This window comes from Gymnodraco acuticeps, unplaced genomic scaffold (assembly GCF_902827175.1).
Source record: "Gymnodraco acuticeps unplaced genomic scaffold, fGymAcu1.1, whole genome shotgun sequence".
Lineage (NCBI taxonomy): Eukaryota > Metazoa > Chordata > Actinopteri > Perciformes > Bathydraconidae > Gymnodraco > Gymnodraco acuticeps.
The window spans coordinates 3,059,531-3,084,400 of NW_022992344.1; the positions used below are offsets into that span (position 1 = coordinate 3,059,531).

At 39.2% G+C, this 24,870-nt stretch overlaps 1 protein-coding gene across 2 annotated transcripts in view; it reads left to right on the forward strand.

The window, feature by feature from the left end:
• tmem163a (transmembrane protein 163a) overlaps positions 1–24,870 on the forward strand; it is a 99,134-nt gene that overhangs the window by 7,224 nt on the left and 67,040 nt on the right. The window lies entirely within an intron of this gene.

Sequence of the window (24,870 nt, forward strand, 5' to 3'; positions counted from 1 at the left end):
TTCCAATTCCAATTATGTAGTTTCAGCCCCTTTTTAATAATGTTTTTACATTACATTACATGTTAGACACTTTTATCCAAAGCGACTTACATACTCAATACTGTGGGCAATCCCCACAGGAGCAATTTGGGGTGAAGTGTCTTGCCCAGGGACACAATGACATGCTGACTGCAGTGGGGTTTGAACCTGTAACCCCCTGATCCAAACACCAACGCACAACTCACTGCACCACATGCCTCCATATTTGATTGATGATCCAACATTTCCTGCTTTAAAAAGTAATGGATCGATACGTAAACATTTTCCTTTTTCTATCATGAAAAACGTTGTACTGTGAAGGATTCCCATAGTTTATGTGGCAATAGGACTGATTCCTATAACATAAAAGATAGACTAAAGTTTGTAAAGATTCACCAAAAGGAAATATACATTCGTCAATATTCTATTAGGGTACATCAGAAAAGCATACTTCAAAATGTTCTTACATTTCTTTGACGCTTTAGTATGTGATTAACAAGCCTTTATTGTTCTTGGCAACCTACCCAACCTCAGATGTGTTTGACTTTTGACATGGTGAATCAGTTCTGGTGGTTTTTCAAACTGCACATGATAAACAGTTACCCTTAGGATGTTGTGAAATTATGTTGAAACAATTTCCACACACAGTTTGTTGTCTTATGATGTGTAAAGGATGTCCAAGTTGTGCTGCATTGTGGTGAGTGCAACACGCAATGTTGCTTCGTCATCCTGGCTCATAGTTTTTTTCAAGTCACCATGTGTCCATTCAAACTTATCCTTGTGATGATGACTAACCACAAACTTTATTTTTTAAGCAAAGCAGCTGAATGGATTCACACTTGGAAATGAAGGCAGGGGCTTATCCATAAAATATAATGTTGCTAACCATAAAGAAAAACAGATTTTTGTTAGCCATAAATATATATGTAATCTTCAGTTTAGTTTATCTATTTGGAAACACGTGATTTCAAATGTAAGTATGAATGACATTTTTATTTAGAGCTGCTCTAATAAATATGTCCACATTAATATGTCACGCAACATGACTATTGTATGTTAAATGTTGGCACACAACCCCAGACAGTATAATAATTAAAAGTTTGTTAGCTTAAAGGAATTTTATAGCATCTTTTAGCTTGTTGTTTTGGCTTTGCTCCCAATTGTAATTTCTCTCATGGTTTTGTTATTTTACAGCTTCAAGCAAAACATATCTAAAACACACTGTAGGCCAGTGGTTCTCAAGCTTTTTCTGTCAGGCCCCCCCTTTAGAGAAAAAAAAAGTTGGGCCCCCCCCAACACAAGTCAGGCTCAGTGGCGGCACCAGAGATTTATTTTGGGGGTGCTGTGGGGTAGCTTGATGTTTCATAGAGGGTGCTCAAACATTTAGGGTTTCCCATTAATGTACCGCTACAGTGGAATTTTCTACTGCAACACTCCCCACCCAAATACACAGTGTACCCACGACTGTTACAATGAAGGCTCGATAATCAGCTCACGGCATATACTGTAGGTGTAAGCAGGGGTAAAGTGCTATTTTTATAGGTGGTGTGTGGACCTCACATGGGGGGGTCCGGGGGCAAGCTCCCCCAGGAAGATTAATTTTTAAATATTGAAGTTAAATGCATCAATCTGGTGCACTTTGAGAGCAAAATGAAGAGATCTATGGATACATCTCTCAACACCCATATGAAACAGAACTGTAAACAGATTTACTATTTCTTTATGGATATTTTACAAATCACCTTTTAAACTTTATTCTTGTTTTACTGTCATATAGTATTTCATACCTGCTTTTCATTTATTCTCTTATTTTTTAATAACTATAATGATCATATAAATGTGTGCCTCGGAAATAATTGCTTACATTAATGGTGACCAAAAAGTTTGAGACCCACTGAGCAGGGGCGCCGCCAGGGATTTTGGGCCCCATGAAAATATATCACATTGGGCCCCACCACCGGGCACAGGCCACGCCAACCAAGCACAATTGCTGTAACCACACCTCCAGAACCCAACCGACTCATTTATGCTTTAAATAACTCTACCTGTACAGGCTTGCATCTATCTTGTAGTCCAATACTAACTGCACAATATTTACTGACACTGAGCGGTGAAAATATAACACTGTGCAGACTGCAAATTCTACTGCAACATTCTGCTGCACTATTTCATATAACACTAACATGCCTGACAATAGACCTCAATAGTCATCTTTTATGGTGTACATGCCTTTTTAATAACATTTTTGAATGGAACATTCAATAATCTAAATAAATATAACTTAAATATACATGACCTCTTAAATTAAAATAAAGTGAACATTAACACCAATATTATCATTTATAAAATGCTATAACAAAAAAAATAACATAACCAGCAGATTTTTTAATTAAATATACATACCAACTACAAAATAAGCGGGTATTAAAGTGTAAACGGACAACAAAACGGAAATGCCTGATGGTGGTGCTAAATCAGAGCCTATTACCTGTTCTCAGTCTTTTTCTCATCATGCATCTTGTATGTAGTGATCCAATATCGTTACCATAGCCTTGCCCTTTAACAGTTATTACGAGCCCTTGCTCAGCCTTACGGCCCGTCTACACTACAGGCATAAAAAAATCTTGAAGCTGGGCGTGTCTTAGGCTTGGCGATTTTTTGCGAGCAACGCGACCAACAACCAATCACATGAATCTCCCGCCCCCGACATACAAACATACAAAGCAATAGCAATGTTAAAACGAAGTAAACTGGATATAAAATCCCCAAACAGGCAAAAACCTACCAGTTTCACCCACTGTCTCTGCCACCTCCCTCCATGCCTCGCTCCTCCGGTTTGTATCCCGGTAGATGAACAGAGACTGATCATACAGCACCGGGTGATTCACTACCGCTATAATGAATTTTCCCTCCATTTTTTTGAATATGAGGAAATTACCTGCGTAGTCTCTCCCAGCGGTTTGATTGGCTAGCGCTTGTACTGGCAGATTTGCATAAACGGGATTTGATTGGCTGACGCCAGCTTCGAGCCTCAAAAGTTGAACATTGTTCAACTTTTGACGCCGATAGACGCTCGCGATGCTTGCAACGCCTTGCCATGCTACCCACAATGCAGTTCGGCGAAGTTTGAAAATATCCTACGTCACCCCATTCAAATGAATGGGCGAAGCGTTGAAAGCATTTTTTGACGCCTGTAGTGTAGACGGGCCGTTACAGGCAAAGTCACTGATCAAGTCCTTGAAGTCCAGCTTTCTAGCCAACTGGCTTTCAATGGACAGCATGGCTAGACTGCAAAGCCTTATGGGGTGACAGGGCTGCGGAGCCTAAAGATGGATCTGTTGGTCCTGGCACCAGGGGGAGGGACAACTGATTTAGTATGAATAGCTGCTAAAAATGTACCTGCATTTATTAAATGTCAGCTAAAAGAGGAGTGAAATGAAAAACCTCAAAACAATTATTATTTACAATGGACTACGCTTAGCTAACAGACTAGTTTACACCACTCATAGACCACACCCACCTTTTCTCTTGAAAAACTGGGTGGCATACTGTCGCCCTTTAGTCCCTCTCTCTTGTCTTTCTCTCCTTTTTTTCTTTTTGAAAGCCTGACTTTGTGAGTCATTGAGACATGGCACACACGTAAGTACTAGCATCCCTCCTCACATGCTCTCACTGCTGCTAGAAAGTGCGGCGCTGCGGAGCGTTTGGAGGCAGGACCAAACCATTACATGTAAATAGAGGGGGGTGTACAGAGGCTTTGGATAATTAACTTTTGGAAGAAAATAAGTTAAATGAATCGTAAGTTTAGTGAGTACATTATCAATGTGATGTGATATTAATGTTAATTATTGATTGATGAAAGGTTACTTAAATATTTTTTTCTGAATGTTCTAAAAATGTTTTGGGCCCCTGTCAGTCACGGGCCCTTATAATCCCCACTTTGGGAACGAACCACTGCTGTAGGCTATACTCAGTTTACAAACCAACCAGTGGATAAATGGTGAGCACCTAGCATTTAGCAGCTAGCAGCCATTTTTTCCTAGGTGTCAGTAAAGACAAAGAGCAAAGGTCGTAGTGAAAGTTTGACTGTTATTGGTCTCATTGACAGAAATTGACTATTAATAAATGATAATGTTCCTCTAAAACAGCTTATTTAGCGGTTAAGTTAGCCACTGTTAGCTTATGAGTTAGCCATATCAACTTATAAGGTGAACACAGTCCATTGAGTTCACAGACTAGGTATTAGTTCTGAAATTAGGAAACTGTTATGAACACTGCCATGAATCTGTGGAGCATCAAGGGAAAGGAAAATACATTCCTGGTGATTCATATTGTTCTTCCTCTATAAGTGAAAGCAGTGCAATGAGGTTTAGAAACAGACTCTTCATTAGAAAAATGAAGAATGTTTTTCTGAGTCTGTTAACATTTTCAACAGAGACAAACAGTTTGAAACATCAACATAAAAAGACAAATCAACAAAAATCTGATCCCAGCTTTAGGGAGGCAACATTTAAAAGTAGAAGAGCACAGAAGGAGGGTGGTGCAGGAAAGTCTAGACACCTCCGCCAGTCATAACTGGGTATCGTTTTAAATGTTTCGATTCCGATGCTGATTCTGCTTATCGATTCCGGTTCTTATCGATTCCCTGTTTCGATTCCAAAATTATAAAAGAAACAGGTCAAACGTTTAGATAACAAAAATATCTTTATTCTTTTAAGCTTTAACTGACATTTTTACAAATAAAAAAAAGACATGCAATACAAATGTATTGCACAATAGCTGTGCTTTATGAGCTATGAGCTATGAGCTATGCCTGTGGCAAGCTATTAACTTGCCAAAGGCATTACACTGTACCTTGTCTTTTTCTTTTTTAGTGTAGTGGAGCCTCACTTAAAGTTTAGAGCGTTTCTATCCATCTTTGGTGTTATGAAGTGACTGAGCTCGTGAACTGTCAACGGGAGGACGGGCGGAGCCTCGCTGCGGGGAAACTGTGGACCTCTGTCGCCTGTCAGCGCAATTTACATGATGCCGTTTAAAAAAAATAAGGGCGGTGCCGGTGTTGTGTCAAATGATGCACCCCTGTCGTGAAATGCACCCCCTGGCCTGCCGTAAAAAGCACCCCCCCTAAAAAATACGCTTCTATTAATCCCACCCTCAAGCACTATGGAGGGTATAGTTGTAGGACTATTAAATGGAGCAAGTTTCATGTATGTGACACGTTTATTGTCAGAGATGGCAAGGGGTGCATATCGTGGCAACCAGGCTGTTCATAAAAAGCACCACCCAAAATAAAAAAAATGCTATTAATCCCACCCTCAAGCACTTGATGTAAAAATAAACAATACATTGTAAAGCACAAGTATAAGCAAAGGTATACAGACAGGACGTCACAATTAAATAAAAAAAAATATTAAATACAACATTTACTGAAAAATAAGTGACGAATGAATGCAAAATCCAGGATTCGACAACCCAACCATCAAAAAGACACCATAGAATAGCGGACTATACATTAAAATGCGCGTTCCCGTGTCAAGGGGTGCATTTCACGATGGGGGTGCATCATTTGACACAACACCGGCCGTCAGTGAACCGAGCCGTCCGTCAACGGCCCGCTGGCGACCGGCCGTTCTGTGATTCTCCAGAACACACAGATGGCCAGTCCGCCCCTGTATTCCACCGGGTTGCCGCAGCGTCGCGGTGCAGACGAACCCGGTGGAATACAGGGTCTACCGCGTTTAGGAACCGTTAAGCAGAACCAAAATTGTGTATTTTATATGGGTACCCGGTACCCAGCATTTTCTTATCGGTTCTCATCTGGAACCGAGTTTCAGTTCCCAATTCTAGTCATAACTGCAGCTTCTAGAGGAAGGGTCGGCAGCATTGGGTTAGGAAAATAATAAATGAATGCAGCGCTTCCCTCTTCTGCCACCTCACAGCACGAAAAGGGGTTGAAAAAAGAGAGAGAAGCAGAGAGGATTTGAACAGTGAACATAGAGTGAGAGACGGACGGATATAGAGGTGTGGATCTCTTAAAGGTTCAATGGTACAGGCAGGCAGGATGAGTCCTGGCAGGCAGCATTTGGGATTTAGGGGTTTTGATGGTTCAACTTTAAAGAACACCAGAGTGCTGTTTCCTCCTGCCTGTGCCCTAGTTTCCGTTCCCCCTCACATTTACCGTCCTCCATCTTTTATCTTTTACGTACCGTCAGCTTGTTTCCTCACACTCGACTTTCTTTACCTCCTCTATGTGCTGTCTCACCATGCAGCGAGATACACTATATTCTATGCGGGGAAAATTATAAGTTGGTTTGATTGTACCTAGTTTTCATGAGTTTTCCTCTTCTATTTATCATACTGTATCTTTCAGCCTGTTTATGGCAACCTTTTCTCCCTCTTTCTCTACCTCCCTTTCTGTATATGGAAAACTGCAAACATCCTTTTGCTTTTCTGAGACCTTTAGCAGTATTTTAAAGGTCACCTATCATGCTATTTGTAGGCAATAGCATAGGTCTCAGATATATACAAAAATATAAAAAAACATGCCTATGAAGTGTTTTGGTAAAAAAACAAAACATCACCCATCATGCCTCATATCCCTCTATTTCTCTTGCTGTTACAACAGTGCTGATTCTGGGTATAAATAGGTCTCTCTTGAGAATGAGACCCTGTGTCTCAATGAGATATCCACCTGTATAAATAAAGGCTAAAAAAATAAAGCTTTTTTTTTTTTTAAACTGAAACAAAATAAAAATAAGAGGGGGCGGAGCTTATGCCGGCTCATGTGGGACCTGGCAGATACTGTCTAAAATGCTGTTGTGATGAAAGCAAGGATTATTATTTCAAGAACACTACGTCATCGAGTGGCGCCGAATGCTGGGCATTTAAACAGTCCTTCGGCGGTACTCGATGACGTAGTATACTTGAAATAGCAGCAGCTTTACTCGACATTGAGAAACGGCCAGTATGAGCTCAAAGGCTTCTCTCTTGCCGGTTATACCACAAGGTGAGTTCCTTTTATTTCCTGCTTCTTCACACACATGCTCTCTATACTACAGGTTAGCTCTGAGTGTTAGCGATGCTAATGTGAACACCGACCATATTACGTCCAAAACAGTCGGGCATTGTTTCTGATAGCAACCTGATAGTGCTGTGGGTCTGCCGCCGATATTACGTCATATCGGCCGCAAATCTGGATCAGCTCCGTTGTAGCCCCGTTTTTAGAGATTTGGGTACGGAGGAAAAGAGAGAGGGTTTTATTTTCTGACGCTGCGTGAGTTCCCCTACACACCGGGGACACATATTTATGTATAAAAGACATCAAAAAGTGCATTTTGCATGATAGGTCCCCTTTAACATTTAGAAGGGATCAAGGCCAATCCCTTTCCGCTCCACTTTCAATTCTATTGACTCTTGAATGGTTGCTCCATGTTAGCTCACCACCTTTCTTGAGGAGTTGTTTTTTGTGCTCTCGTGGCCAGATATTCACCTATTAAAGTGGTACAAGGCCTTATCAGACATAGTAGGCTACTCAGTGTACGAGATAAACGAAACCTCAAAATGAGGTTGTTTCAGGAACAGATACATAAAGATTGATATTTATACATGTATGCATACATTTCCAAGTTGAGCTTTGTTTCAAGACACATTCATCTTTTAAAGAAAGCCAATGTCCTTTTATTCCCAGCTAAATGAATTAATACAAACAAAAAGTCATGCTGCAGCAGACTAGCACCCTCCCACATATGTTTATTTCAGTTTCATTTATGTAAATAAGGGTCCGAGACATCAAACTCAGACACACTATTTTAAGCAATTATTGATGAAGATCATGGTTTTTATCACACTGCCTTGCCAGCGTTATAATATGTTATTTATTATTTTAAATGTCAGTTGGGAAATTGAAGAAATGGTTGTCTGATTTCTTATTTTTTCCTTGAAAAAATCTCACTGAAATGTAAATGATAAGATTGTAACAAAATGATCAAAGATTTATAAAAGTTTCAAAAGTTTATATCAAGTGTTTCTCCACAAAACGTTTTGTGTGTATCAGTTTGGCCTCTTAAATGGGTAAGACAAACATCTGCATAAGTGAGATCAATTTAGCATTGCCAGCAGTCCATTGGAGAATTGCCCATTCATAAAAACATTGCTTGTGGACAGAAATTCATAAAAGGTTTAACTGTTCACTGTAACTACATCAGCCACCCTCAAGCAAATCAGATAAAAACACTTTATGTTGTAACTGTTGCAGATTCTTCTTTTTCCCTGCAATGACTTTGCACTGTAATACATAAATTACTTTCAGACTGTGAGATGAAATGTTGAATTCCATGGATGTCTTTTTCAGCCTGTGTTTCCTATTCAAAATCTGAACCCAATCAGTGTAGGTTACTGAATATATATTGTTTCATTATGAGGTATAGGAGAATTAGTAAATTGTGTTTATGTCATGAATTTGCATTGTGCTTGCTAAGTGGTTACGCAAAAAGCTGTTCCATATCCAGAGTGGGGCACAGACTGCACACCAACAAGGATGATTTCCAGATTGCCTTACAGGCCCTCAGGAGCAGGCTATAGGAGCTGGCCTGTCAACTAATAGGGCTTTCACACGATCAATCAGGGGCACTGCCAACAGCCATTTCATGTTTGAGCAAGGAAGGAAGGGGGGATAGAGGAAGGCGTGTGGTGTAAGTCGCTTTGGATAAAAAGTGTCTAACAAGTGACATGTAATGTTAAATAAAGCGAGGGAAGGAAATAATGGGACGGAGTAGCAAAGACAGAAGGAGCAAGAAGTAAAGTAAGAGCAGAATGGGGATCATAATAGAGGAAGAAAGCACAACAATACTGTATGATAGAGGAAAATAGAGAACGTTGGACAAGAAGACATGGAGATATCAAATAAAGAAATAAGAAAACTATCTTCTCTTTTTTTCTGTTCCTTTTCTCCTCTCTTTCTGTCCCTGCAGTCGAGCTTTAATTACTTTGATTCAACCCAGATACATAAAATAGAAGCCCAACATCATAAATGAACCATCACTTTATGGATAGCTCTGAACTGCCATGGAAGGAGCCTAGCCATAGTTAAAATAAATACAAGTTTGCAGTGACGAGCCGTGACTTTTATACCTAGGCCCTCTGACCCCCCCTTCCCTCGAAAAAAATAAAAAAGAAGAGATATTACGTCACAGCGTAGACTTCAGCGGAATATCAAAACAACGGCCCGGGGTGCAAAACGCATCAATGACAGCGACCCACACAGAACAACACCATTTATATAAACACCTATCATGACAGGGCACCCACAGCCAAGTAACAATTACAAATGAATTAAGTCGGCACGGCGGCCCACATTGAAAATGACTTATTTAGGCCTACCTACCTACCAAATCACTTAAACACAAAGTCCATCCTCCTGTCCTTTTATGCAGCTGATCCTTTGCCACTCCAGTTTATCATTGTAACTCAATCTTGAAAATGACTCTGTTAATAATTTCGCAACGATGTCATCACTATCACTGACATGTGCCAGCCATCATGAAGGAACTTATGCTAATCATAAATCTATCGATCATAAATCTATCGATTACCGAAAATAAAGCCCACCCATTTAGAGGGAAGATATCAGTCAGGTCAATTATACTCTCATTTGACATTACTCTCTCGTGGAGTTACTATAGCTGGCCCTCTGTGAATTTACAGCAGGACCACCAATCAGCTCCTGTCTTCACAGTAACTCGCAGAGACGAGCTTCTTTCATTTAACCCTTCACATTCCAACAGAAACTGAACAGGCAGATTCGAAGGATTTATTTATTTGGAAATGTTATTTTAAATACAATTAAATCAAGTTATTTTGGAAAAACTAATGCAATTTTTTTTTTTTTTTTTTTAATGTTTTCAAATATTCTTTTTTAGAATAACTTAGGCCCTCAGAGAGGGCCCTGACGGCTCGCCATTGCAAGTTTGACATGTTGTAAAAAGGGCGATATTTAACTTATTATATTTTGACTCGTAGACCTACCACACCGCCATCACTCTTTAAATCCTGTAGTCCCTAGTACAGCGAGTGCAGCTCCATGCACACGTCATACAGAAACATATTAAAAGACCATTGGAAGTGGTTACTGGAATGTTTGCAGTAGATACATAATCTATATTTGTATTAATATATTTTACTGTAGCTTACATTGTGTGCAGCCAGTACCTTGTTGGAAATATCTTTTATTTCATTTTAGTGTTTCAGCCTACATTTTTGTCTCACCTATTTTTCTGCTGTCTTGCATTTGGTGTCTTTACTTGTCCTTCACTTTTCTTTTCTACTTTTAATGTGTAATTTATTGTATTAATATGTGCTTACCACTTTACTTAATATTGTTTTACTTTTGTATTTTGCAGTAAAAATGTACATTTCTGATTGAAGGAATTCTGAATCATGCATCTTGACAACTTAGCAGTATTATAGAGTATATTAATTGTATAATTTGTGTGAACCAACTTAGTCAAGGTACTATCAGTTTTTGAATACTAGTAGCGCTAGTGTGCAATGTTTTTACAAGTGGGTACCTGTCTTTTTGTTCTCTTTGTTGTGTACAACGATGCACATGCATTAGCCGACGGGTTGATTTGTGTCAATGATTTCTAACTATTCCAGTGTACTGTACGCCAAGAAATCTAGAAATCCCCAAGGAAATTGCAGAGAAGAGAACTGCTACTAGCAAGTAAACATCAATGCAGGATTTAAACTTTTTAGAAAATCTGTTTTGGATGGTTTTATGCATTTAACATGGTTTGTTAGACCAAGCAATACACATAGTGTGTTTTGGTAAGTAGTGAATGAATGCAAAAATAAACTCCATCTTTAAGCGGCATTAGCTTTACTTGCTAGTTTCCCCACTGTCCTGTCGGCGAGGAAAAAAACCTCTCTTTTATTGGTTTCAATTGACTATTTGCTCCAATATATTTGGTTCTAACCTTCTTTTGATGTCACGCAATACATATTTGTTCACTTACTTTATTTTCATGAAAAATAACTAAACACAACAGAGCAGAATCGATACAGAAACAGAGATGGATCTTCAGTGGCTGACTTTATTTCAACAGTAGATATTTTCTACATTGTAAATAATGTTGGCTTTAAAAACTAACATGCTCAGCAGTTTTGAGCAATTACTTTAACCTCTTGAATAATTCAACTATATACATTATGTGCTTCTCGCTCTATAAGACTAATGTCTTGAAAACAAACATAGAAGCTTGAGGCTATAGAGGAAGTACTAGGAGACTATATAATGCATTGTTTGGTTTGGTGTTTTAGGGGATTTATTGCACATAAAAACAATTCAGAACAACTCTAGCCATCCTTTATATACATGTGACTTGAAGAGTTTCCAGAGTGACGTGATTTAGATAGATTGCTATTCACACCATGAATAATGCTAGACAAGAGTGAAAGAGTTGGACAGGAAGACAGAACATGTCTGTAACATAAATATCAATTCTCTATGTCCTGCTATTAAACCTTGTCATATATATGATCAAGATTCATTTGTGATCATTAGAGATGCACCTGCTGCTTCCCCTATCTCTTTTGCTAGATCCGAAAGAAAAGCATAGCCAGGGCAACAAAACAAGTGATAAATCACAAAAGGCAGAGTGTACACAATAGAGATGTTTGCATTCAGCTGTACCGCGGAAGGCCATTCATCATATCTAGGCAGTCACTGCAGAAACCCAGCCGTACCCCTCCCTCACTGTCTTGCTCCAATTCTACCTCCCTCTGCACTTTACTCCCCCAATCCCCTGGTCCCACCCTCTTTCCCTCCTGTATTCCTCTCCGCCTAAACCTCCTCTTTATTTATCTTCCACTCACCATCTTCTATCTCCTTCCTCGTACACCCAACCCCAAACACAATAATTTATTCATTTGTTTTCCCTTCCGTCCCAGCGCAGTCTATTTTTAGTACATACTGAGTTGCCAGCAGGGAAGTTGCTAGGCTATATGGTGTCAGACTTGGAAATCAAAACAATTTGCTTCTTGTTGTTTCACCGCAATCATTTCTGTGCCTTTAGCTTTTTTTCTTTGCTTTCCTTGTTAACCATTTCCATATAGCAGATGTAACTTTGTTGTGTTCGTGCTTCCTCTTTGTATATATATTCTTATATGCTTATAGGCTTAGGTGTGTATCAGTAGGGCATTACCGGCAGATATTAATAACCAGAGAAGACTTAGTATTATGTAGCATTTGTCTTTTTTTATACAAGAAGTACATCGAGACTTGTTCAACCTGTCCTGTGAAATAACCAGCTATTCTCTGTCAATGATTATCAGGATCATTAATAATTGTATCCACGACTGGGCACTGAGATTTGTATGTATAGTATACCTGTGTGATAGAAATGCGTTTTTGTATGCATATGTTTTGGCAAGGAACAAGCAAAGTACTGAATTTGCACCCTTCAAACAGCATCTTCTCCATAATTATGAACTTGTTTACTTCATTTCTCAAGCTCTATTTACATTCCTCTGACACAGAAATGAGTACGCCAGCAGCAGACATCTGCCACATTTCGAAAGATGCTACTTCCTTTTTCAATAGTAGTAAGCAGTTGAGGTTGTTCTCATACACTGTTCAGGGCTATACCTACATCAAATAATGTTGTGCGATTTGTTCTTATGTTTTTAACAAACGTTGAAGACATTTGAGTAGTGAGAATTTCTAGTGTATTGGTGGGTCCAAAAACACCAGACTTCTACCCAGAAGACACTATTTGTGTCATATTTGAAACCTGATTTATATTTTTCATAACTTACGTGCCAAGGCCAAATCCTTATTTTAACCCACACGTTGACTTGTTTGTCAAGTAACTGGGCACTTTGGTAGTTATTTTAGAAAACCCTAATAACTATTTCTTAAACCAATAGTTTCCTCTTTGAGTAGACTGCATGCATACATTTGTCCCTGCTCTTTGAAAAGCTTTGCAAGTACGTTTTCAGTGTGTGTGTTGAACAAACTGTTAACATGGTCGTAAGAAGTAAGAACATTTGTTGCAAATAGTTTTAAAGCGATAAATACCATTTCATAAGATACAGTATCATATTAAACGGGTCCAGCAGGATTGGTTGACACTATTTGTTAATGGTTACTCATTATTCAGTGCTGATTCCTTTTTTCTCAAATCAACATTTATTCAGGACTCCTGCATCCATCTCTAGTTTTTAAAGAAAAAACAATGCCTTTTGCTCGAGTAACACCACAAATGTAAGGCACATAAAGGTTGATGGTACTTAGAGGTGTTCCAATGTCATACCGTCTAATTAGGGAACATTTCCTAATCTGTGACCCACCATTTTAAAATCCATTATTAAAATTCATTTAAAAAAGACAGACAGAAAAGACTTGTACCATCTACATTAAACTTGAATGCATAACTCTTTATGTCTCATATTGTATATTACAACACATTGATTAAGATTACCCAAAGAAACGTACAATTATTGCATCCAACCATGAGGATAAAAAGATACAAGAATCAAGCAAATAAACAATACTGAATTGCTTCAAGTGCCTAAACCACAAAAAGCGATAGAGAACGAGTATTATTATCTGCCAGCTGGTGAGAGAGAAACCTGTTATTATGTTGAAAGATGTCCATTCACTGTGAATCGCTATTATCAGATGCCATAGGCAATTTGCAGAACAGTAGTTTGCCTTGAATCCTGGCTTTCAAGACGTGAATTGAATACACAATAACAAATATTGCAGATCAAATGACAGATATCATATTCCGATTGTCTTTGGGTAATGCTTTACCCAACAGACACAAGCTCAGAATGTGTTCAACTGAATGAACTCAGACAAAACGTTTATTTGGCTTATCCCCTCCACGACTAAGTTGAATGAATGACAGGTTTATTCTTCATGCTAAATAGATTTGGAGTTTACAAATGTAATTAAGCTACACAAGGGTTAAACACTAGCAGACAATGTCGAATAGAGAAGCTGAATGGGGCCACAGACTGTTGACTTGTATGTTAATCTTTAGTGGTTAATCGTATAATTCTGTGCTTTGTCTTAAGTATTGTGTGCTGAAGAGGGTAATGCTGTCTTTTACAAACCATGATTTGTAAACATGTGCTGAGACTGTACTTGCCATTTATGAGCAATTAGGAATAGCAATAGTTCTGTGTTAAGTTAACTGCTTCAGCGGCCTGGACAATCACTGTATAGTATCTTACTGTTGACAGAATGGGGACAAGGGTACTTTGACTTCTCAGTTATACAGTGGGGTTACTCAGGTGATGGATGCTCTGCAAAGCTACCACATGATCCCTGCTCTATCTGACTTGTGAATACATCATGGAGGTTCAACATTTGAAAATAAATACATTTTGATTGTAAGTGTAACTTACAATCAAAGTGTAACTGTTGGGCGTGGTTTTTTCTCCCGGATTACAGTTGCGATGTAGTAAATTGAGATAACATTAAAAAATGTATGAGCAAAACCACTTGGTTGGGTTTTTAACTCAATTTGATTCAATTTTAAGTCACAGACGTTATATTAATTAGTTCAACATTGACTTATGGTTTTAGGACATAACCACAGTCTCCTTTTTCTAAAGCTACTTCTACAGACTTTGATTATGAAAGTAAAAATAGGCCTACAACCAGCAACGTGGTTGTAGGCCTATTGGAGTATGACAGGGGAGGCAGAGCCTCCCCTGTCATACTCCAATGTAACGGAAAAACAACTAAAGAAAAACTAAATAGTAATAATAATAAAATGTCTCCACTGATCTGTTTTGTAAATGTGATTTATGTATGATTCCAATCGCTTTTTATAGTCAAAATCAGCTACGCTACAACTACGGGTAGCGATGAGAAGTGAGGCAGGGACGAGCTCTGCCTCTCTTAAGCCAACACACTCTCACTCCCTAAGCGTCCAGGAGCGACGTTTGGTCAGTGTCCGTGGCGTCCAGTTGTGACGCTCCTAGGCTCCTTCAGCGTCATAAAGGGACGCAAATAGCTTTCAACTGATTGCAATGTATTCCCATCTGCGGCGGGATTTGACGCTCATGGAAGCACGGCATTCGTTTGTGTCGGCTGCCCTTAAAGGCAATGTGAGCGTCCATTCCCATTGGATAACGGAGAATTGTACACCCGGAAGTAAGTATTCCTCTTACTGTCGATTGATTTTACAGTGATATCTGCACTACTCATCGACTAAAAAACACCAGATTATCCTTGTTAATTACACAACATTGATTGGTTTAAATTGTGTGCAATGCTTTTGTATTTTTTCCCCTTCGATTCGGAGAAACAAATATTTTTTCGGAGTAAAGGATGGCAGAAGACACTACACTACCCAGAATCCCCAGCTATCGTTTGGACTACACCATGTGCTCTGTTTGACAAACCCCGATTTTTTTCACCATTCATTCCAATGGCTGGCGTCTATGTCACGTGATCTTCAAATTTCTCCCTGCAGAAAAAGAAAACATGGCCGAACTTCGTTTTATTCTCGGTGGAAAATGCCTATTTTAAAGTTAGTTTGGCCATTAAAATGCATTTTGATGTCATTTGATGCGAGAAATATGAGTTGTTATTTCAGATTATGTGTGCAGTGGATGTACATGATCTTTAGTTTGCTAGTTATTACGAAGATTACTTCAGGAAATCGCAACGTTTTCATTGTTACCGAGGTGGTTGCTAGGGACGCTGCTATCGATATTATTTCTGTTATGTTGTTAACTGTTTAATGGTGTTATCTTTATTGCTACCCCCTTCCCCGTCAATGTATAGTGTTGGTCCACAGCGCAAACATATTAGTTTAACAAAATCCGCATCTAAATATAGCCTACGTTATTTTCCCCTGTGCAATTCCAGTCTCACATCTCACAGCACATCGTCATGAACAAATACCGGAAACAGACCGAAAACATTTAAAAATAATAAAATAATACTTTATTCCGAGTGTTCTTGCTTTTCTCTTTAAAAGTCATCACATAACGGCATTGTGATACACAGTTCGGCTGCATTAAATATTACATATCTGCCGTAGTTCTGTATTTATAGAGCCCTGATGAGAAGACTTCTAGACAAACATGAGGAACTGAAAACGTGACGTGGATCATAAATATATCAGCCATTAAACAACATCTTACATTTCTTTTCACACAATACGTCTCCTTGCAGTATCAACACTAATTCGGCTGACTTTTATATTTGATCCAATTGGTAGATAGGCTGTATTTACACCATAAAGGTGATATAAAGGGACACCTAGTGGTTAAAGCATGTTATTGAATTTCATTATTTTTATTATTAGATATTAATAGGATCCCTATAAAGTATATTCATTACTCGTTATTCTCTACTAATAGTTAATTAAAGACTGTATATAATGACTATTTTGCACATCCCTTTCAAGATTTCAAGATTTTCTAAGGTTTATTGACATATCATATAGGCCCACACAACTATGGTGTAGTTCTGCATTGAATGAAAAAACTTGGGTCGCAGGTTCCTCAATAGTGCATTACAAGACATTATCGATATTTGTGCATACCTCCAGCAATGTTAACTATGTTGAAGCACTTATTTTAACTGATATTATACATAATGTATTATACTCTTATAAGATGTATGTAGATATTTCATCTCCGGCCTTGTCAGGTATTGAACAATCAATAAATAAAGAACACAGAATTGTTAAATATAAAACACAGAATTTGTGTGATTATACTAAATGATTTACAAATAAACACCACTGCATATTTACAACTGTTACACATGCTGATGTAACGCAAATGTTTCCAACTTGGGATCAATAAAGTATATCTTATCTTAAGCTGATCGATGGCTACTGCCATATTTGCAAAATTTGCCTCTGAACCTTGACAAGTGCATGTTTCAGGCTTATCAATTAATGTAATGTAATGTAATGTTATCAATTAACAACAGGGGTCACAAACATAAGACCAGCTGTTAAATAAAGCTCTTCTGACCTTAGCTGGCATGTGTGTATATATATTAATGCTGCCCATTATGGGCACAAGCAATTTTCACCCATTTATTAATTATATGTTTTAAATTTGAGTGTTTCCTATCCCCTAAACCTCCATGGATGTACACAGTTTAATACTGGCAACTTCTTATTATGGGAAATACGAAAACGTCTTTTAAAACTACAACTCCCAGTAGAGACGTGCCATAGATAGAGAACATGTTGCGAAACAGAATAGCCAGCATGTGTAGTTCTGGGGACGGGGTGGGGGAGGGGGGGACGGGGTGGACCCGTTCAAATCCAGTTTTGGACAGTCTGGTGGTTCCATCCCATTTCAAGTGCTGTTCGAGAATCGGCGTAACCCTCGGAGCACACTCTCCAATCACAGAGCTTGAGGAATATCATGGGGTTTGTCAAACAGAGCACATGGTGTAGTCCAAACGATAGCTGGGGATTCTGGGTAGTGTAGTGTCTTCTGCCATCCTTTACTCCGAAAAAATATTTGTTTCTCCGAATCGAAGGGGAAAAATACAAAAGCATCGCACACAATTTAAACCAATCAATGTTGTGTAATTAACAAGGATAATCTGGTGTTTTTTAGTCGATGAGTAGTGCAGATATCACTGTAAAATCAATCGACAGTAAGAGGAATACTTACTTCCGGGTGTACAATTCTCCGTTATCCAATGGGAATGGACGCTCACATTGCCTTTAAGGGCAGCCGACACAAACGAATGCCGTGCTTCCATGAGCGTCAAATCCCGCCGCAGATGGGAATACATTGCAATCAGTTGAAAGCTATTTGCGTCCCTTTATGACGCTGAAGGAGCCTAGGAGCGTCACAACTGGACGCCACGGACACTGACCAAACGTTGCTCCTGGACGCTTAGGGAGTGAGAGGGTGTTGCGTAAGCCCACAGTAACTGGCTGGAGCGCGGGCACTAATTTAGCGCGGGCACTTATTTTGTGAGTGCGCTCAAGCCAGTTACTGTGTGGTGAGGTGAGGCACAGATGAGCTCTGCCTCACCTCAGAATGCGTCACCCCACATAAACTGGCTGGAAAGCGGGCCCTAAGCGCATGCCTGTAGTGATGGCAAAATGAAGCTTTGAATGAAGCATCGAACCACTTGGACAATTGTGTCGGAAATAGGTTCATTTCTCGAAGCTTCAGTTACAGCGAACTCTCCTGGCGAAGTGCAAGGCTGCAGTGGGTTTAACGTATCTTTGCCTTGAAAAATATTCGATGCACACACACACACTAATACTGAATATCATGTTCTATTTGCAATTAAAGATTGATAATTGTGTGTATTGGGTTATTGAGAAGAGACTAGAGAGTGCTGGACATTTTTTTGGGAGTAGAGGGCCTTTTATCAGTTATTAAAGTTGAAAAGCAATGATTAAAATACATCCATTCCGGGCTTTAAACCAGCTGCATTCGGGGCCGCCGGCTCTACCCACTGGGCTATCTATTCCTTACAATATTGAACTGTTTTTATATTACTGATAATTGTCTTTTTGTTCACAACTTCTCCACATTTCGAAGTGTTTCCCGAGCCAGAACGACCTATCTTTCTTCCTGGCTTGCTCTATAATGATACTACAATGCAAATGCAATACCAACAACAACTCAACAGCAACAACGCAAACTACGACAACAACCCACACATTGCGCATTGTTTAGAGCGGTCATAAAGTGTTGAAGCGCTCAAGTTTGAAACTGTTTCAACCTGTCACCTGTCAGAATCGAGATGAGGCAGTGCATTGAATCACGTGAATGGACCGCGAACCAGTCAAGTGATTCATTCAGGAAATGAAGCAGTTGCTGCTTCGGACGTCACATGTCACGTGATTTGAAGCAGTTGCTGCTTCGGACGTCATATGTCACGTGATTTGAAGCAAGCTTCGAAGCACTGCTTCTATGGAATAGGAAGTCCAGGATTGAAGCTCCGTTCGAAGCTTCAGTGTCAAACTGCCATCACTACATGCCTGCACCATCTCACTGTATGTCACCAATGTAATGTTTGTAGATCCATTTAATACATTTATCCTCGCCATCCATAGTCTCTAAATAACTTATTTCACGTATATATGATATTTAGGCTCGCTGGTCTCATCATACAACAGCAATGAAAAAAGCACCAGGGGAGGCAGCCACAACCTCTGCCGCACTGAAGGGGGCGCAAGTGAGCCCACAGGTTCTTGTTGCGACTGTTATTCTACGCAGGGACGGTAGACGCGAACAACAAACTAGACTTTTGAAACTACAGGAAGATAAGGAGGACTTTTTCAAAAAAGTCATAGAGATTGTTGTCCAGAAGGATAGCATGGACTTCATCTTCAAGTCAAGGTAAGACCCCAATTGTAATGAAAATGGAATCTTACTAAGAAAGAACAATCCAATATTTAAATTGTGGGTAGGCCTATCCTTTTGTTGAACGGTCTGTTTAAAATGAATCGAAGCATCAGACTAAAAAAGCTTTTGAAAATAACCGAATATTTCGATTAAGGTCAAAATATAATATTTGTAAATCTGACTCTGAAAGAGTCAGTGCCTCACCAGCCATGGACCTCACCGCACGTCACTGCCTACAACAAACCAGAACAAAATACACTAACGTCAATCAAAAACAACATACCTTAACAAAAGGGCCTTGATACACTTTCAAGCAAACTCTGTTGCAGTTGATTTTTTTTGTGAGAATATAATAATAATAATCCTTATATTTATTATAGCGCTTTATCAATGACTCTCAAAGCGCTTTACAAATACACATTACACATACAGATCATTCATACATGTAATGGTCATCTACTGTGGACAATACCCACAGGAGCAAATTCGGGTGAAGTGTCTTGCCCAAGGACACAACGGCCTGACGCAGTGGGGCGGGAGCGGGTTTCGAACTGGAGTTCCCCAACGCCCCCTTGATCTGATGATCAAGCGCACAGACCACTGCGCCACCCGCCAGAATAGATATCTAAAAGTCAAAATCAAACTACTGTTAAAGTTGTCTGTTTGGGTATCCTTACATATCTGTTCAAATATCGGATAATGCAGGATGATAGTTACCTTTTGTCTCATATTACATGTTAACTTTCAGTCTTCCTAAATCATAAAATGGACCTGAATTACGAGGTAACAATGTAGCTCTTTCCCCCTTGGGACAGGAACACATTCCAGTTGTGTAAGCAACATAGTTGTATGATTGTTTTAGTCCTCGTTTTTCTCCTCCATTACTATAATTACTGATAAATCCACTGCCCTGGAATTGCTATAATATGCTAAATTCTACTCCCAATTTGTAGAGCGCCATGATAAAGTATGAGATACTACATTTTGCATTGATTTATTCTCGATTAATAAAAGAAGTTGAATAGGAAGAAATTGTGACCAACTTTTTATAGATGTTTGCATTAGGTCACTTGAGATGTGGTGACTATAATCCAAAACACCCGGTTATACCGCATTTTAACTGCATAGTCTTCTGCGGAGGTACCGCACTTTCACAATAAACAGATCCCTAACTATTCACTTGCTCTGTAGCTATTTGTCACTTGTGAAACCTGAGTTTATTTATTTGTCACTTAACTTACTTACTTAAGTAATGCTAATTCCGTAGTTATTTTAACAAAAATGTTGGCAAAGTCACCTAAAATGCAAAATGCATTCCTTGATCTCTTTTATACATAAATATGTGTCCCCGGCAGTGGCGAACCGTGTCTATCACAACTGGACCTTCTGTAGACACACACACCCCCCCCCCCGGCGTTATAATGTCCGTCTTTTCACTGAATTGTCGTCTTGAAAAGGGTACTCACAACAATTCCGCAACAACTTCATCTTCACCTGTTGCACTTGTCATTTCAACGTTAAAAACAATAAAACGGCATGAATTGCTTCGTCGCATTCATCTATCCTCTGTCTCGAGCCAGTTAACTAGCGGGCCTTCTAGAATACCCTGGAACCGAGGGGAACTCTGAAAGAATACGCCCATTGGCTACAAATCAATATAGGATTGGTTGATCAAACTGTCAGTCCAAACGTACGCTCTCATTTAGATTTTTTGTTTGTTTTATCCGAGTGTTCCAGGGTATTCTCTGAATATCTTGAAGGCCCTGACGATTCGCCACTGGTTCCCGGTGTGTGATGAGACTCACAAAGAAAATACAACCCTTTCTCTTTTCCTCCTTACCCACATCTCTAAAAACGGGTTTGCTGCGGTCATGGCGACATTACTGAAATGTGGGTTGGCTTCACGTTGAACTCCTGGCAAGGTTCTGCCCACCCAACCTATCGTCCCCTATCAGAAATGTCCCTGTATCAGAAACAATGCGTGACGTGTTTTGGAAGTAATATAGTCTGTGTTTACATTAGCAAGCATCGCTAACACTAAGAGCTAATGCTGTACTGGAGAGAGTATGTGTAAACATGGCGGATATAAAAGGAACTCACCTTGTGGTAAACCCGCGAGAGAGAAAGCATTTGAGCTAGGGGTGTAACGGTTCACACAAGTCACGGTTCGGTCATACCTCGGTTTGGGGGTCACGGTTCGGTACGGGTTCGGTACAACAAGGAAAATAAACAAAAAGTCCCAAATGCATCATTTTTTTTGCTGTTATTTATTTTTAACAGTAGTGCACGTTTTGGTATGAAAATAAGGAACTCTAACATTTGGAATCATTAACGGTATTACACAGTTAAAAACAAACCACAAACAGTAACACACACACCAATGGCCATATTATTTATAATGGCTGATGTCAAACAAAAAGTTTAAATAAGCTGTACAACTAAAAATAATGTCTTGAAAATATTAAAATAAGAAAGTGTTTCAATCACAATCAATAAAAGGCAATACAGAACTGTATAACATCTCCTGATGTCAAAATATAAAATAAATACAATGATAAATATAAAACAAAATACAATCTGTACCTTTAGGAGCAATGTCTAACATGTGTAATTAACTTGTGAGTGTGTGAGGCCATTATGCCTAAATAAAGGTACTCAAGCTTTACTCTATTTTCAAGTTGTTCTTCAAAAAGATGAGTTTGTCTACGTTGTCAGTAGTGAGGGCAGATCTGTTGGCGGTAACTATGTCACCTGCCGTCGAGAAAACCCTCTCGCTGGGGACTGTAACTGACTCGGATGTGATTGAGCATGTTTGACGTGTTACCACTAGCATACCGCACCGCTGTCGAACAACGCCGACACACCGCCCTCGTCCGATCCACAACTCGCACCTCATCATTGTTGTAGTCCACAGGGAACCCGAAATGTTCCCACACACCTGATTTAAAAGAAGCAGGTGGGTCTTCTAGCTCCTGTGTGTTGTGTGAACTCGCCATAGCTACTAACTTTTCTTCTTCATGTATTGTGTTTGTTTTGTTCTTGTTCTTCATTTGTTATTTACGGGCGACTGGCTTTTAGGCGCAATACCGCCCCCTGGATTATATATAGTGTAATACTGCCCTGAGTGACGAACTTTTTTCTCGTAAAAAAAGGCGTTTTCGCCGTGTGACTGCATGTGCCGAACCGTTACGGATACCGTTACACCCCTAATTTGAGCTCCATCCTGTTTCAGAAATAAAGCTTGATGTGGTTTGGAACATAATATGGCGTTTAATCACGGCAGCGTTTAGCTGAGATTCTGCTGGTAGACACTCTTTTGTTCACAGAGCTCACAGCTCAAAAGGGGCCTGGCCAGCAGCAGCTCGGTTACATTTAAAGCTATGGACCCAGAATCAGCACTTTAGTAACAGGGCTGAAATAGAAATAGGTATAAGGCATGCTACAATGGGTGATCTGTTTTTTTTGTTTTGTTTTGTATATTCTTCAAATATAGCATAATAGGTAAGCTTTAATTATCATTGGCCCTTCTGTTGTTATTTGAACTAAAACCCTAATAACCCTAATCTTACCAAATAGTTTGCTGTTATTACCGAAGTTCATTTTGAAAAGACTGTATGCATTTAATTAGTGTATGACAGGCTTGATTCTAGATAATTAATAAAAGTTTTATTTCCCAAACGGTTGGGACAAGCTTTTTGTAGCTGTTATTGCATTAGGGCACTTGAGTCAGTCACACGTGTAAGATGCAGTGTTGCTGTAATTTAAACTATGCGGTTAACTGCATGAGTAGTATTAAGAACCCACTATGTGTCAGAATTAGATGAAGTACCTGATAAGAGAGTGATTTATGACCCTCATAAACCTTAGTCCCACCTCCAAATCCCTTTGATGTGGCACCTGTCACTCTGACATCCTTGACCTTTGACCCTTTTATCTTTTATGACTTGTTTGTTTATTGTTGTATTGCCCCTCATAAAGGATGTTGCACAATAGGGGGTGTGATAAGACTTTACATATCTGACCTTTGACCCTTTTATCTTTTATGACTATTATTTTATTGCCCCCTCATAAAGGATGTTGTTAGTGGGGTGATAATACTTGTCCCTTTGATGTGAAACCTGTTATAGTGTCCTTAGTAGGTCATTATTGTCAATGATAAAACCAGATATAGTTAATGATGACTTGACTTGTTTCGGTCACCTGTTAGGGGGGCATTACGGAGCTCATGAATCCGTCCTTTAAGGCTCTTGGAGCGGACAAGGAGAGGTGTATTTACTGGTGTGGTTTCCTGGATGATGTAAATAGTCTAATGGCATATTTCCACTGCAGCGGGGTAGCCCCGTTTAAGCGTCCCTAAGCGTCCTCGCTGCATTTCCATTACAGTTTAGGACCTGGGGTAGCAACGCAGTGTAGGCGGGGCAATCGGCTTTTTGGCGGGCTTTTTGGGCGGAGCGACGCTGGGTAAAACTGCAGTGGCGTCATCTTCAATGCGACACAACTCACAAAACACACACAACAATGGAGGATGTGGAAGCGATCGTTTACTTGTTTCTTGTGAAATCCATGGTGCTGACATGCTGTGCTCTGCATAACCTCTGCGAGAGTCATGGAGAGGACTATGATGATGGGTGGAATGCACCAGCAGCAGCAGAGCCTGGGGTAGCAGTGGCTCAAGGTGCAGAGGAGGAGGGCACTGACATCAGAGGGTTTAATGCGCTACCTGAATACCTAAATATGCATTGTATTGTATTCATTGTATTGAACATAAATACATCTTTTTTTTTTCATATACATGTGTTTGTCAAATGTTTTAAACAAAGGTTGTTATCTGAATTGAATATTTAGTAAATATTTGAATTTCAAGCACCAGTAAGTACTGCCCCATAATAAGAACATTTGAGGAAATATCAGATCATGAAAAGAAAATCTTTCTAATAAATTAAGCGAATATCAAAGCTAACTATAAACATAAATACTAAAGTGTAAAACACAGCAAAACTATATTCATAAATGCAAGTGTAAAATAGTGTGGACAATTGTAAACATGGATGGAGGCTAAAGTATCCACAACATAAAATAATATATTAAAATATAACCTCAATCTTTCTACATGTTAAAAGCTTGCTTGAATGGGTTATAGGTTTCTTCTTTTGTTCTCTCGTCTTTGAAATATATAAGGAATGTGTTGTTTGAGTCTAGTAGAACGAGGGCATTACAATTGAGCAATTTCTACTACATGTATTATGTATTTATCATGTATTCTTAATACTATTACAAAATAAACATGTAATAATGTTTTAGAGGAGGACCTCAAGCTAGCAAACTCAATTTCTTGATTTAAATCTCTTAAAACTAACTTATCTTATGGGCTTTTTCCTAACTGATGGTGTTTGTTATTGCTTTATAAATTGATGTATGTTTATATCTTCTCTAAATCAAGATTATGTGAATCTGATTTTTTTCTGTTGGGTGCAATTCATTATCAACAAG